General features: G+C 36.1%; 1 protein-coding gene across 1 annotated transcript in view; it reads right to left on the bottom strand.

Moving 5' to 3' along the window:
- Positions 1-17,723, bottom strand: part of PDE3B (phosphodiesterase 3B) — a 178,341-nt gene that overhangs the window by 127,809 nt on the left and 32,809 nt on the right. The window lies entirely within an intron of this gene.

Below are 17,723 nucleotides of genomic sequence, written 5' to 3'. Positions count from 1 at the left end.
TCTCTTAAGCAAATAGAGACAAAGTTCTCAATAAAATATTAGCAAACTAAACACAGAAAAGTAGAGAAGGAAAAAACAATACAATATTACCAGCCTTGCTATTAATGAGTGGTGGCAAGTCTGAAATTTAATAAAATGAAAGATTCTGGGCATTTAAAAAAAAAGACAAATGATCACGACAGACCTGAATTTATCCCAGCATTATAAGAATTACAAGTATATTTTTCTTCATGCTTTTCCATATGTTTGAAACATTATGTAGTTGACTGTTGAACATGGGTTTTAATTGTGAAGACCCACTTTACATGGATGTTTTTCAGTAAATATACATATAGTACTATAAATGTATTTTCTCTTCCTTACAATATTTTTTTTAAAGATTTTATTTATTTATTTGACAGACAGAGACCACAAGTAGGCAGAGAGGAAGACAGAGAGAGAGAGGGAAGCAGGCTCCCTGCTGAGCAGAGAGCCCAATGTGGGGCTCAATCCCAGGACCCTGGGATCATGACCTAAGCTGAAGGCAGAGGCTTAACCCACTGAGCCACCAAGGCGCCCCTTCCTTACAATACTCTTAATAATGTTCTTTTCTCTAAATTACTTTATTGTAAGAATACAGTACATCATTATGTAACATACAAAGTATGTGTTCATTAGCTGTTTAAGTTGGTAAGGCTTCTGGTCAACACAAGGCTCTTAGTAGCTAAGTTTGGGAAGAGTCAGAAGTTATACACAAATTTCCAACTGCACAGTTGAGTTGATGTCCCTAACCCCCATGTTGTTCAAAAGTCTACTGCATATCATGATTTTTTTTCTTAAGTTCTAAAGGGGTGGTAATTTGTAGATCAAAGGAGATTAAAACCTAAATGCCTACAGTAAGGGATTTGAGTAAGAAAGTCAATTTACTCATAGAACCCTCCAAAGACAGAACTTAAAGATAGCAATTGCTGTAGAATTTTGGAGTAAGATTTCCCATTAAAATCTGGGGCGTTTGACTGAAAATCTACATTATTTTCTCATAAATAAATAAATAAATAAAGACAACCTCCACCATATTCAATCCAGTGACTACTTCCCTCAAACTGGTGAAAGTCAACTAGATAAACTCTGCATTTAGTGTCAACAGGTGCCCAGGAGAAAATAGAGGTGAAAGAGTAAGTAGACTGGTACAACCCTCGTTAGAAGCAGGTCAGAAGTGACAGAAAGTTCACAACTCCAGGAGCAACCTTTAACCAGTAACAGATGATAAAGAGCCCAGTTTTCCCACACCTCAATAGGGCAGAAATTTTGAGGTATTTTCTAAACCAGTATGGAAATATATTTGTACTGTCTAATATGGTAGCCACCAGGCACAAGTGACTATTGAGCACATGAAATATGGCTTGTATGACTAAAAACTGAATTTCTTATTTTAATTTTATTTAAAATTTTTTTTTAATTTTTTTTTATTTGACAGAAATCACAAATAGGCAGAGAGGCAGGCGCCGGCAGGATGTGGGCAGGAAGCAGGCTCCCCACCGAGCAGAGAGCCTGATGTAGGGCTGGATCCCAGGACTCTGGGATCGTGACCTGAGCCTAAGGCAGAGGCTTTAACCCACTGAGCCACTCAGGTGCCCCTTATTTGGTTTATTTAATTCATTGTTTTTAAAGAGGAAAGGAGGAGCAGAGGGAGACATTTTTTTTTTTTTTTACGATTTTCTTTCTTTCTTTCTTTCTTTCTTTCTTTCTTTCTTTGTTTATTTCCTTGAGAGAGGGGGAGAGAGAGAGCACAAGGGAAGGGGCAGAGATGGGGGCCAAGCAGTCTCCCTGCTGAGAATGGAGCCCCACGTGGGGCTCGATCTCATGACCTGAGTTGAATCAAGAGTAAGAAGCTTAACTGACTGAGCCACCCAGGCGCCGCTAGTTTATTTAAGTTTAAATAGCCATATGTGGTTAGTAGTTATTACTAGACAGCACAGTTCAATAGTCTTTCTGAGGGGTCTCCAAAAATACTGAGCCTCAACTGCCCACAGAAGAAAGCCATTCAATCAGTACACTTTATTAGATTTCTTCTTTTTGTCTCCTTCCTATTTTCTCATTGTAATTCCTGGAATCATCTCCCAAATTAACCAAATCAAAGTATTTACAAGTATGCCTTGGAGAAGACTAAGTAATAAAAAGTCAAAGATCAAAATGAGCCACAAGAAATTAGGAAATGGGAGAAAAACAAAAATCAATAAACTTTTACTAATAATCTTGCAGAGGTAAGAGTAGATATGTATTCCATGAAACAAAAACATAATGTTAAAATAGAAATAGAGAACAAAAATCCCCTGAGAAATAAAACTATGGTGACAAACCTTTTTTAATTCAGTAGAAGGATAGGAAGATGAAGTAAAGGACAACTAGAAAAAAAAGCCTAAGAGGTGGACTCTGGGAAGAAAATTTTTTTTTTAAGTTTTATTTATTTATTTGACAGAAAGCACCAGCAGGTGGGAGGGGCAAAGGGAGAGGGAGAAGCAGGCTCCCCATTGAGCAGAGAGCTTAATCTCAGGACCCAGGGATGGTGACCTGAGCCAAAGGTACTTAACTGACTGAGCCACCCAGGTGCCCTGGGGGGGAAAAAAAAATTTTTTTTAATTAAGGAATTAATCTAGGAGATAAATTGTCAATCTAGAAGACATAGTGTCCAACTAATAGGAAGTTCAGAAAGGAGGAACTGAAAAAGGGAAAAGAAGAAAGTACCAGAAACCACAGGACAATTTCGCAAAATTAAAATGCATGAATCTCCTAAGTAAAAAGACCCATCGAATATCAGCACAAGACTGAAAAAAAAAAACTATACCAAGACATACCACCACAAAATATAGTAAAGAAAATCCTAAATGCTTCCAGAGAGAAAGCAGAATGGCTTCAACCTCTTTAACAGTAACCCTGGGTGTTTAAAAAGAAAAAGAAAAAAAAAAAGACTACTTACTTCAGTAGTAAACACTAGTTCCATTACCAAAGCATGCAAACACCAAAAATAGGTTCTAAAACTGCGACGTAGCTACAGTAAGAGAATGGAAGAAGAGTGGAAGGACAGGATTCTAAGAGACCTAAACTCTCAATCACAAGAACTGCCGAGGCCAAAATCCTGGCAGAGAGGCAGATTATTTTAAACTACACAGATAAACACCATAATGAACAGTGAAAAGAATTAGAAGTGATTAGGTCTGCGCAACAAGGCTAGCGTGTAGGGAAGAACTAGAAAGGGGACTGGAATTTCCAAGTCTTCAAGTACCATTTGATTTTTAACTGTCTGCGTGTGATACTTTGAAAAAAATAAAATCATGCCAAAAAAAAATCGAACAGAAATTTTATATGAAAACCTTTTGTGCTTCTGAAACTGTTTTTTATTATTAGCTGTGAAGAGATGGTGTAAGTAACTGGAATCCAGAGATAACTGCACTGTAGGTGTTCACTACTACTCATTTTAGCCTTCTCATTTGGTAAAACGTAAAAAAAATGCTAAGAGGAAAAACAGCTAAACCTAGTCATTCATGCCAACAGGAGAGAACTAGGATATAAATAAATTCATTTATTTTTGTCATTAAAATACACAAATACAGAACCAGTGGAGAAGATGAAGTTCTTTATGTTCTACAACATTAATATCAAGATTGATTCCTATCACTCGAGGACAACTAACGACCTGGGTGTTCACAGAAATGTACAAAATAGGTGCTCGAATCTGTTAACGAGTGACCAAAGGAGATTCTCTAAGCTGCGCTCCTGACAAAAAAGGAAATGCCAGAACCAATTTAAAACTGACTGTGGCTACTACGCAAGGAGTCACTGATAACTGACTAGTGTATATTTAACCACTTCTAGTTTCAGTTTCACCTCTCCTCTCTTCCAGCTAACCTTTTGCCCTTCCACTGCGTCAGGTTCCCAATAAATAACTGAACCACGATAAAACACAGAAAAGGAAATAATAACAGCAGAATGTCTACAACAGGAGAATAAATTCACTCTTATTAGGAGATCTTACTAGCAAGAGTATCACTTGAACATTAGAAGCGAGACCATAAGGAGGAAAAACTTCAGAAATTTCAGTAATCTTTTTTTTAAAATTCACCAAATATTTTAAGAAATAATACCCTAAAAATGGGGAAAAGCGGCAAGCTTTCTCTAGGGTAGTCTTGAAAGCACTGTACTTTGATATTAATCTTAGGAAAAGAACTATAGTTTTCAGTTCATAAGTAATTCAACACTAATATTCCTTATTAAATACTTGTTTTTGGCACCTTACCTTAATAATTTTTTATTTTTCACTTCACAGCATTATTGTAATAAAATCAATCAACTTCTTCTTCTATCTCAGAATTTTAATACAACTTCTAGAGCAAATGTTTCCAATTCTATTAAAATGCCAAACCTCCAAAACTTAAACTTTTATCATCCAACACAAATAACTATGAAGTTGACTTGTGTTAAGCTTTATATAAAAATCAAAATGAAATCCTTAATTCTCACACTAATCAATAACCTTACTAAATATTAGAGTCCACATAATAGACCTATAGAATGTGAAGAGAATAATGGTCTACTATTACCAGCAGAACTAAAGAGAAGAAAAAGAACCAGCAGGCCAGTACTTCAATTAAATTTTTAAGGTGACAAGGCTAAAAGAAACAGCTATCCCTTTAAACTAAATTTGTAACTCTGTTGCTGGAGGCACCCATAATTAATAAAAAAAAAATTTAGAAAGCAGTAAATACTGTATTTGTCAGGAAAATAATCTCCTTGAGATAGCAATATCACAAGTACTAAAAGGATTAAATGGTCTCTTGAAAAAGTTTACAGCTCTAAAGTACTGAGATCTTATTAACACAGAACATTTTTCTCCTAAAAGGAATGAGCTTCTCTAATATTATTCTTTTGTAGGTTTCACCAAGTAACATTTTATGCTTTAAAAATGCTTCAGAGGGAGCCAGACTTTCTCACTAAGTTAACTGGAAATGAGACAAACTGAGTCTTTCATATGAAGAAATAAAATGATGTGACTGGCACAGTACAAACTTTAGTGATTAAACAACATTATAACTTGCTGAAAACTCACAAAGGAATCAAACATTTCCAATGTAATCCCAAAAATAAAATGTAAATAGTTAAAGAATGAGAAGTAATTAGTAAATAGTTATTGAAAATCTGAAGTCTTCAGTAATCAACAAACAAGGTATACACAGCTTTTCGTTGTATTTTATATCACACTTAACAGAAAGAAAAGATGCTTCACATGAGATAAAAGTTAAAATTTCTTTTTATAAGAAAGGCTCTTTGATGAGAATGATTGAACTTAGGGATATATAAAGTATTAAATAAGTCTTAAAAAATCATCTTGTATTTCCCTTGTATGAAGCGTTCCCTATACTGTTGGACCTGTCAGTATAGAGTGAGCTGACTCTTAACCTATGTTATGCTAGAAAAAGTCAAGGTTGGAAACATCCGAACTTCTACAAAGCCAAAGAATTTCTGCCAGGACTATGTGGATTTGGAAAAAGAGGAATTCCAGTAAATTCCTAGTAACCATTTGTTCCCACAGAGAAATAAAACTGATTTGTTCAGTCAGTTTTGGAATGGATGGACTTTTCATTTGACAGAGCCAACAGAGAATTATAAAGCTTCACTCCATTAAGCTACAACCCTCACAGACAGCTAAGACACAGGCATCATTAGCGTGATTCTCAGAAGAGAGGAAAGTTAAGTTTTCAAAAGAACAACTCCTGCTATTTCTTAAGACATACCTATGAAGACTTGGGTCAGTCATTTTCCTCCAGGCGCACTGTGCTGCATGGGCCTTGAAGTAAGGCAGAACTTGTTTTTAATACCAGTTCAGTAAATACCAGCTGCCTAGTCCTGCCTGCTTTCTCTAAGCTTGTTTCCTCAACTATAAAGGAAGACAACCATAATCCTGTTTTGAGGACTACTTCACAAGCTTTACAAAAGAGAGGAAAAAGAAATTATCACATAGACTAAAAGTAGCAAACACCAATCTTAACCAATTTTTTCAGCAAATAGTGAAAAAGGAAACACTAAGCCTTTGAATGAGACCACCATAATCCTATTACCAAACCAGATATGGACATGGTGAGAAAAGAAAATTACAGACAAACACCTTTCATAAACATAGGTGAAAATTTGAAAAATAATAATTTTATAAGGCAAATACTACAACATACATATAGCATAATATATATGAACAAGTAGGGTTTATTTTAAGAACACAGTGTTGGCTCAACATTCAGAAATAAACCAAAGTAAATCACTGTGTACACATAATTAAAAAGAAAAATCCCAGGATCAACTCAAAAATGCAGAAAAAGTATTTGGTAAAATTTAACACTCACTCATCATTTTAAAAACCTCTCAGCAATATGGGAAAAGAACATAAATTCCTTAAAATGGGGGGAGAGGGGAGGGAGAGAGTGGTGGGGTTATGGACATTGGGGAGGGTATGTGCTATGGTGAGTGCTGTGAAGTGCATAAACCTGGCAATTCACAAACCTGTACCCCTGGGGCTAATGATACATTATATGTTAATTAAAAAAATAAAAAATTATAAAAATATTTTAAAATATAAATTCCTTAAAATGATTAAAGGTATCTATGATCAAAAACCCCCAAACAAACAAGCAAGCAAAAAATACCACATACACACACACCACCTTAGTATCAATCATACTGATAAAATAATGAATACCTTCCCCTGAGGTTGGGGAAAAAAATGAGGTTGTCCACTATCATCATTTCTACTCACCATTATATTGGAGGTTCTAGCCAATATAAGGTAATAATAGGGTGGGTATAAAGTATAAAGATTGGAAAGAAGTAAAATTTCCTTTACTCAGAACTAACAGGAGTACACACACAGAAAATGCAAAGAAATCTACAAACAAGAAACTACAATAAACAAGCAAATTAAGTAAGGTTGTCTGATATAAATTCAAGACTTTTCTATTATAATTTCTACATGATAATAAACAAATAAAAAGTGAAATTTAGGAAACACCATTTATTATATAACATAAAAATCAAATAATGAATAAATCTTACATAAAATGAGTAAGATATACTGGAAACTAAAAACCAGAAATGACATGAAAAGATGCTCAACATCACTAATCACCAAGGAATACAAATCAAATCAAAACCACAAATGAGATTATCACCTCACACCTGTCGGAATTGCTAAAATCAAAAACACAAGAAACAACAGGTATCAGCAAGGATGTAGATAAAAAAGGAACCCTCGTATGCTGTTTGTGGGAATGCAAACTGGTGCAGCCACTGTGGAAAACAGTATGGATGTTCCTCAAAAAAATTAAAAATAGAATTATCCTATGATTCAGTAATTCCACTACTGGATATTCAACCAAAGAAAATGGAAACACTAATTCAAAAAGACCCATGCACCCCTATGTTTATTGCAGCACTGTTTACAATAGCCAAGAATATGGAAGCAATAGAAATGCCTACTCATAGATGAGTGGATAAAGAAGATGTGTGAGTGTGTGTAATGGAATATTACTGAACCATAAAAAAGAATGAGATCTTGCCATTTGCAACAACATGAATGGACCTAGAGGGTAAAATGCTAAACTGAAGGGGTGCCTGGGTGGCTCAATGGGTTAAAGTCTCTGCCTTCAGCTCAGGTCAAGATCTCAGGGTCCTGGGATCGAGCCCCGCATCAGGCTCTCTGCTCAGCGGGGAGCCTGTCTCTCTCTCTCTCTCTGTCTCTGCCTGCTTGTGATCTCTTTCTGTCTCTGTGTCAAATAAAAAAATAGTAATAATAATAATAAATAAATAAATAAATAAAAGTGAAAGGTAAAATGATGAAGCTTCAAGAAAAAATATAAGAGAATATCTTTATCATGTTCTGTGTAGGCAAATATTCTTTAAATTAATATTCAAAAGCCTACTTAACTACCCATTGAAAACTAAAGCTACTAAGCTGCTCAAAGCTACTAACCTACTAGAAAAAAAAAAAGCTGGACTACACTAAAATAAGAAACTTCTGTTCACCAAAAGTTATCACTGAGAACAAAAAGATAAGCCACAGACCAGCAGGTGATATTTCCTCCAAAACATATATCCAGAAATTATTTTATATATGGAATTTCTAAAAAATATAAAGAGCTACTATAAATAATAAACAATAATAAAAAAGACAATCCAAGTTTTAAAAGGTTTTTAAAATTTATTTATTTGAGAGTACAAAGAGGAATGCGGGGGGCGGAGAATAGGACAGAAAGGGAGAGAGAAAATCCCAAGCGGACTCCCAGGCTGACCACAGAGCCTATAATGGGGCTTGATCCCACGACCCTAAGGCTCACCACTCTGAGATCACAACTGGAGCTGAAACCAAGAGTTGGAGGCTAAACCAACAGAGCCACCCAGGCGCCCCCAAATCAACCCAATTTTTAAAGGGGCAAAAGAGCTAAATAGGAACTTCACAAAAGAGAATATCCAAATGACCAGTCAACATAGGGAAAGCACTCAAGCACCATGAAATGCAAATTACACACACCAGAGAACAGCCAAACACTCAGTGGAGAAGTTAATTAGAAAGAAGAGGGAGATCAGAGCTCTCATCAGCAGCTACGGGGTGTGGAAACTGGTACAACTTTGGATAATTGCCTGGCTGTTTCTTCAGAGGTTAAACGTATACCAACCCTGTAATCCAGTAAACCCACTCCTGGGTATGTAGTCAGTAACAATTAATATATATAACTATCAAAAGATAACATAAACATGTTCACAATAGCTTTGTTATTAATGGTCCTCTAAAAATAGAAATAACTCCCATGTCCATGAGCTACAAGATGAATAAATAAACTGTGGTACATTTATACTACAAATACTATACAGATTATAAAAGAAACTAGTGAGACATGGATGTATCTTTTCAGCAAATGAAAACAGATATAGAAGATGATATACCAACAATTTGATGTATATGGAATTCATAAACGGGCAAAAGAAACTGATGGTAAAATACTGGCTATACATGAAGGGAGTAATGACTCCAAGGGTGAACAAAGATTTCTTCTGGTGTCCTGGGAATGTTGTGCATTTGACTCTGGGTGGTGACTGCACAGGTAGATGCCGAAGAAAATAGTCACTAAGGAGTATATTTAAGATGAGTAGACTTTACAGTATGTACATTATACCTCAATGAAAAACATCTTCTTTGATCGCTAAATCTAAAAAAACAGAAGCTTTAATGTAGAATTTGGAAGTATATGCAGAGAAAGAAGTTACTTAAGAGTTGGTCATCTTACAATTTATATGGTTCACATAAAGCCATAGATAATAATTAATAGAAAATACAACCATACTAAAAAGAAGAGTCAGGCGCCTGGGTGGCTCAGTGGGTTAAGCCGCGCTGCCTTTGGCTAGGTCATGATCTCAGGGTCCTGGGATCAAGTCCCGCATAGGGCTCTCTGCTCAGCAGGGAGCCTGCTTCCTCCTCTCTCTCTCTGCCTGTCTTTCTGCCTACTTATGATCTCTGTCTGTCAAATAAATAAATAAAATCTTAAAAAAAAAAAAAAAAAAGAAGAGTCGATGTTTAGGTGGTGGTAGAGTGGTAGAGGTGGTAATATTTCAGGGGCTGTACCAAAACGATACCCATGTATATAATCTACATATTATTTGTTGCCCTACAATGAACCTACTAGGTAGTTATTCGTTGTTCTGTTTTGGTAGTTACTATTTTTTAGTGGGGAGGGGTAGAGGGAGGGAGAGACAGAGAGAATGCAAGAGGCAGAGCGAGAATCTCAGGCAGGGTCCACCTCCAGCATAGCACCTGAGCTGAAATCAAGTCAGACACCCAACCAATTGCACCACAAAGGCGCCCCATGGTAGTTACTGTCTTTTTTTTTTTTTAATATTTTATTTATTTGAGAGAGAGAGAGAGAGTATGTGTGTGCACAAGCACAAGCAGGGGGTAGGAGCAAAGGGCAAAGGAAAAGCAGGCTCTCTGCTGAGCAGGGAGCCTGACGGGACAGATTCCATGGATTCATGACCTGAGCTGAGGACAGACAACTGACTGAGCCACCCAGGCACCCCTGGAGTCACTATTTTTTTTTTTAAAGGTTTTATTTATTCATTTGACACAGAGAGATCACAAGTAGGCAGAGAGGCAGGCAGAGAGAGAGAGAGGAGGAAGCAGGCTCCCCGCGGAGCAGAGAACCCGATGCGGGACTCGATCCCAGGACCCTGAGATCATGACCTGAGCCGAAGGCAGCGGCTTAACCCACTGAGCCACCCATGCGCCCTGGAGTCACTATTTTTAATTAATCATTTTAGAGATGAGAAAACAATGATGCATCAATGTTGTTCTTATGAAATTTTAAATCAGCTGATCTTGATAAACACATTTTGGCTTGCATAAAATAGTTTCTAAACATGCTAACAAAAAGGGCTATGTCAATATCCCTCCTAGACTTCCTACCACGTCGTCAAACATCATCCTCCACCTCTCTGACATCTTACCCCCCTTACTTTACTTCATGACACACACCACCATCTGATAATATATTCATGTGCTTATTTGCTTACATTCCATCTTCCAACTAGAGGTTCAGTTCTGTGAAGGCAGTGACTCTTCATGCTGTTCACCATAGCTCTATCCCTAGCACCCACACCCAGGCTGGTGTGTAATGAACACCTAACAAACAGTGGTGGATGGAGGAACAAATACTAATTCCTTTCTATAACGTCTATAAAATGAAGAGGAAATAACCTATTTTTCAAGCATATTAATCTATGTAACTTTGATATAGATCTTTAACAGATTTTGGACAACTACTTCACATAGTCAAAAAACAAATTTGGAAAACTATGCTTACCATGTCAAACTAATACAGATAATTATCTTCCACTTACGTCATGAACAACATAACCATCCAAATGTAAATTTTAGAACTGTATTATTCTGGAGCCAACTAAGCATCATGGATGTCATGGTTTCAGGGAAAAATAGTTGGGACCAGCATCGTGAATACCGATTACTGTAGTAGGCATTAATTCAGGGCTAACACAGGGACAACTAAAGATCTATTGAAGTATGTTGGGATGGATGTTTGCCACTTCACTGAACTCCACTGTGTAGGGCACTCCTCTGTCTTGATCACATTTCCCTTGACCAACCTACTCTAGCTACCGTCTACGCTCTGTTTTAACCTCTCTTGCTATGGTCTTTAACTCTTCTTTGTTCTATGTATCTCTGTCCCTCTCTTTAACATATTTAGATGGACACCTATTTTTAAAGTGTATGTGTGCTCACACTCACACACATACACACACACAACCTTCCTGTTCCTTGTTTCTCCCCACAAAATGCCATTCTTTGACTCTACTGGCACTTTCTTCAAAAATTACATAACCTCTACACTTCCCACTCCCAAATTCAAATTCAGTTCTAAAAACCATCAATAATGATACCCATCACCAAATCAAACTGCTTTCTTCAGCTACCTCAACGCATCATTTAACCAACCGAGCCACCCAGACATGCTACTCAATGCATCATTTAAAACAGAACACGTCTTCCATCTTTCAACTGTCTCCTCTGGACATCTATGATTTATTTCATGCCCTGGAGGTTTTGTTGGGTATAAACTTCAAAATAATTTAGGAGGCCCTCTTTCAGGGAAAAGAAAAAAGTAGGATTACAAATACAAAATTAGGTGCAAAGGCAAATACTTATTGGGGTGCCTGGGTGACTCGGTCAGTTCAGCGCCTCCCTTGGGCTCAGGTCATGATTTCAGGTCCTGGGATTGAGCCCCGCATCAGGCTCCCTGCTTACTTAGCAGGTAGTCTGCTTCCCCCTCTGCCCCTCCCCCATAATTTCTGCTCGCATTCTCTCTCAAATAAATAAATTAAATCTTAAAAAAAAAAAAAAAGAAAGAAAGGCAAATACTTATCCAGAATGAGGGGGAGGGGAGTCATATGACAAACATCACAAATATCCTGAAAAAAAACAACATAATAATTCTAGCAATAAATTCCCTGACACATTTCTACAGTATGTTTTTCACATTTTTATTGTATATGTTTCATGATCCTCTTCATATGACAATGACATGGAAGATTTTCTGTAAGGCAATTTTGAAAACTTTCTATAGACTAAATTGTTATTTACATTTTAGAAGATATTCTTTAAGGTTCACAAACAGTTACTGGTCCATATCATAAAATTTTGGTATTGTTGTCACATTTGGGAAATCTTATATTCATTTCTTTCATTTACAAAATTGAGAATTTTCCCCAAACTAGCTTCTGGCTCTGTATATTTTAAACTGCCTTTCTCTTACCCTAACCACATACTTCTAATGTCAGGCACTATAGAATATGTTCATATAACCTGGATCTCTGGCCTGGCACCTTTGTGCCAAAACACTTAATCAGCACAGAGGATAACAAGAGTATTTCTAGGTGTCATTCCTATAGCAGAAAGGTTGGCAAAAACTTATACATACTCCAAAGTGCAATGAGCCAAATAAATACATGCCACCCAACCTAATTATAAATCTAATTCAACTTTCCCCAAGATATATCCCAAAAATGTCTGCACTCACTTCAATGCTAAATAACATGAGGGTAAGTCAAGAATGGAAAGAGACAGCAACCTTAAAGCATCTAATTCTTTGAAATCCTATAGAAACATATGGCCACATGAACACCTTTCTCTCAAAGTCTTGGAATAAATTTTGCACAAGTGAGAGACAGTGAAGCTTAAGTTTAATTAGCTTCATGGTAAGTTCTCCACATCCTAGTACTCTAGTTCTGTTTTCTTCACTATTCCTCTTTACCATGCCAACCACCAAATATAAGTACTTCCCATAATCCCTTCCTTTCTCCCCAAAACCTGAACAGTATAGATACTTTCCAAAGTCACTTTGTCCTTAATTTAATTCCATCTACACTCCTTTTTTCTCAATCTCATCTATTACCAAGCTTCATCTATGACCTTCTAAGCTAACAGTCCTCCCTCTAGAATCTAGTAACTAAGACTATCAAATCTCATGGGGAAGAAAGCCAGTCTTGTGGTTTGCAATATTAACTCCAGGAGCTTATACCAAGCCTTCCATGAAATAGACTGAGTAACTTCCAAAGTGCACCTCTGGCCTCATTCTTTCTTTTCAACACCAAACATGCAATATTAAACTGCATACCAATTTCTTCCACCTAAATAACTTCTGCCCCTCCCCTCAAGAAGACACACACGAAATTCCCTAGAATATGGAGTATTCTGAATTTCATTTTAACACTCAATGATACATTTGGATTTCTTAATAAGTAATTTTCATAGTAGCCCCCCCCCTTTTTTTTTTAAAGATTTTATTTATTTGACAGGCAGAGATCACAAGTAGGCAGAGAGGCTGGCAGGGTAGAGGGGAGCCTGCTGAGCAGAGAGCCTGATGTGGGTCTTGATTCCAGGACCCTGACATCATGACCTGAGCTGAAGGCAGAGCCTTAACCTCCTGAGCCAACGAGGCACCCCTCATAGTAGCCTTTAAGGAAATTAAGGTACAACAAAATTATAGGCCTTGACCAAGAAAAATCCAGATTATTCTGCCTCTAAGAGCTTAAATTTATCCTTAAAAACAAATGAAGTGGCTCAGTCATATAGATCTAATTTTAATAACCTTTTTGGGAACATACTCAATGCCCTATACAAAGACACCATAATTAGAAATGCAAAGCCTACTGCTAGTTATTGAACATGAACAAATAAAATACTCAGGGGAAAGAAAATAAATACAATAAACTAAATAGCAATAGCTAAATAAAATAAAATAAATATGCCTGTATATATAAGTCTTAAAGTTTATATACAGAATGTACTCAGACAATACAGAGCACATATTTAGTCATATAGCCCCGCTCCACTGAAAGACCTCATTGTAAACACACTACTAAAACAAAAGAGTTCCCAAGCAAACAGAACAAACTGCTGAGCTAAGTGTGGCACTGACGTATCTGACTATTTGCCTTCAGTTGCTAGGATTCAGTGTATCCATTTTTCTCTAAGCTTTAAAACATGCAACTCTTTCATGTTCTAAAGATTCCAGTTAAGCAGAAGACCGACCAAATGCTTGATCTATAAATATATATATATATATTTCAAATGCAAATCTCTAATTTCTTGAAAACAGTCTTGTTTTTTCCATGGTAAAAAAACAAATGGAAGTGAAATTTTCATTCTCTTTACTCAAAATAATAGCAAAACCCAATTTCAACAAAATGAAATGAAAAGGCAAACTGCCTACTTTCAAGTTACTATCAGAGTAATAAAATTCTGAATGTAGCTTTAAAAGAAAATAGCTTCAGCCTATTCAGAAACTTTTTGAATCTCTGCAGTCATAAAGGGCATTTTGCAATATTCAAAAAAAGAAAATTATGTGGCAATCTGAGTGAACTCCCAAAGCCCATACCAGTTAGCATCCATTTCACCTTTGGAATTATAATCCTAAAATATTTCATCAATTAGATACTAATAAATAAACTGAATTGAACGTCATCCACATGATCTGTGAGAAGAGATAAGAAATCTGCTTGTTAGTCAAATAAAACAGAAACAGTATCAACCTCAGACTATTTTTTATATTTCCATAGCTATCAGCCTATCTCAAATTATGGGTCAGTAAGAAATCTACCCCAGGAACTTCCATTTGTTCTAGATACAGCACCGGTATGATGCATCCAATGGGCTTAATATACCTCTGGTTCACAGCAATATCAATCAAATTTCCAGGAAAACATTCAGAAATTCATTTAATATTAAACAACAGTTTCATTGTCATGAAAACAACAGCATTAAACAATGTTGCTTCACATTTCCCACTGGTTTTCAATCATTTAAATATTTTTCAACTATTAGACACTTTAGGATACAACTTCCACACTTTATTTCAAGATTCAAATATTTCAAATCAATTCAACATAACTTAACTATTATAAGCTTATTATGAATTTGTTATTTAAATAACATTTAGGAAGTCACAAATTAGTAATTTTTCTACCTATACAAAATTTTATATCTTTACTACCTGACAACATTCTTCACAAATCAGAGTTCCATTTTAGTAAAAAGCACCCTAAATGGCTATTATCTTTTCTTTTTTTTTAGATTTTTATTTATTTATTTATTTGACAGAGAGAGAGAGAGAGATCACAAGTAGGCAGAGAGGTAGGCAGAGGGGGAGGGGGAAGCAGGCTCCCTACAGAGCAGAGAGCCCGATGTAGGGCTCAATCCCAGGACCCTGAGATCATGACCTGAGCCAAAAGCAGAAGCTTTAACCCACTGAGCCACCCCGACACCCCCTAAATGGCTATTATCTTAATATTTGTTCCAAGTGTCTGGCTTTTTCATTCTCACATCTGTAAGTAAAGTAGGGGTATCTGGGAGATACTTCAGTCAAATTTTACAAAATCATCATTATCAAAAGGAACAAATGTTAAGTAACATCTACCTAAACAATAAGCTTAAAAATTATTTTATATCTTTACTACCTTTTATTTTAATAAAAGAATGACACTTGCAGCTAACAAATAACATTGGCTTATTTTTTTAAGTAAACTCTAAGACTCAAGTTTTTGTTTTTGTTTTTAAGTAAACACATTGGCTTATTTTTAAGTTAAACAGATGTTAAGGTATTTTATAATTTAAAATGAGCAAAAAGATAATTCGGTCCTTACTAATTCAAGTTTTGGGGTTTTTTTAAAAGATTTTATTTATTTATTTCTCAGAGAGAGAGAGAGAGCGCACAAGCAGGGAGAGTGGCAGGCAGAGGAAGAAGTAGGCTCCCCACTAGGCAGGGAGCCCAATGTGGGACTCGATCCCAGGACTCTGGGATCATGACCTGAGCTAAAAGCAGAGGCTTAACAACTGAGCCATCCAGGTGTCCCCTGAATTCAAGTTTTGTTGTGTTTTTTTTTTTTAAGATTTGTATTTATTTATTTGACACAGACTGAGGGATCACAAGTAGGCAGAGAAGCAGGCAGAGAGAGACAGGGAAGCAGGCTCCCTGCCGAGCAGAGAGCCTGATGGGGAGCTCTATCCCAGGACCATGAGAGCATGACCTGAACTGAAATCAGAGCTTAACACTCTGAGCCACCCAGGTGCCCCTGAAATCAAGTTTTAATCAATGATTTAAAAAGCTAGATGTTGGGGCATCTGGGTGGCTCAGCTGGTTAAGCATCTGGCTCTTGATCTCAGCTCAGATCCTGATCTCAGGGTCACGAGTTCAAGCCCTTCACTGAGTTCCACACTGGGAATGGAACCTATTTAAAAAAAAAAAAAAAAAGCTAGATGTTTTCCTGCCACTTAAAATTGAAAATAATGTCTCAATTTAAAGTAAATTATCCCCAAGAAAGAAATCCTTCCTTCTATATCTTAGAAACTGACCACTATTTCAATATTCTCAAATTAATTATGGGGCCTAAGCAGCTTCTACTAATCAGTAACATTATTTTTTTTTAAAGTATAGATTCAGAACTAAAAGTTACATAACCTGTATTAGGAAGGTTATAAAATACAGTAGATGCCCTCAATCAGCTCTTCTTTAAGGACAGAATTAAATATTTATTACTAACACTTAAGTATTCATTAGCACTTAAGAATTCAGGTTCAGAAAAAGGTATGAGTGATCTGCAGAACTCAAATGGAAAACATGTATCCCTGTCAAATAAAAAGAATGTCTAAAAAAAGAAAAAAAAAAAGACAATTCAATCAAGCAGTGAAGACTGGAGGAAGAGCTTAGGTATAAACCATGCAGAATTTCTTCTACCTACATCCAACTAAAAAATTTGATCATTTAAATCATGTGGGTTTGAAATAAATATGGATAAAAGTTCAATCTCATCCCTAGGGTATGTACTTAATTCAGCAACTAGAAAAGGGCCCACCTGTAGCACAGAGAGAAACACTCTGGCCACATACAGCCCCCAGGTGTTATCTCACAGGCAAAAATCCACAATCAATGAAAAACTTCAAGTCACTGAGGATGGTAACCAAAACCCGAAATTTCAACTGCAGTATGCTTAATGTGATAACCCTAAATTTGGGGGAATGCACAACTGTAATTCAAGAAAGATGAGAAAATGTTACTATAGTGGTTAGAAAATGTTACTTTAATTTTTAATTAAAAAATTAATTTTTAATTAAAATATTAAACCTTTAATTTTAAAGGTTTAAAATTAAAGAAGGAGATAATGAGTAAATCAAACACAGAGTAGGTCTAAGGAGGATATAGTACATCCATATCCAGTCTGGGGCAGGGGCAAGGGTATACAGTAGAGGGTGGTAACAGATTAACACAACTATTTTCAAACTTTGGAAAACAGTTTGGTATTAGCAAAACTACACGGTATCTAGCAAAACCGAAGAAGACATAACCTACAAACTAGCAAGTCTGACCAGGGTAAATACAGCAGAAGAAATATCATACATATGAATCAAATATATGCAGAGAACTGAAATTCTATGATGTATACTTTCTAACCATAAAGAAATAAGACTAGAAATCAGTAACAAAAAGATAACAGAAAAATTCCAATCACTTAGAAATTAAACAACTAAAAAAAAAAGGGGGGGAAATTAAACAACTAAGTAAGCTATAGTTCAAAGAGGAAGTTCAAAGGGAAACTAGAAAACAGCTTGGACCGAATAAAAATTTAATACAACATATCAA

This window comes from Mustela erminea, chromosome 9, assembly GCF_009829155.1.
Source record: "Mustela erminea isolate mMusErm1 chromosome 9, mMusErm1.Pri, whole genome shotgun sequence".
NCBI lineage: Eukaryota > Metazoa > Chordata > Mammalia > Carnivora > Mustelidae > Mustela > Mustela erminea.
This window is presented reverse-complemented; position numbering and strand designations above follow the sequence as displayed.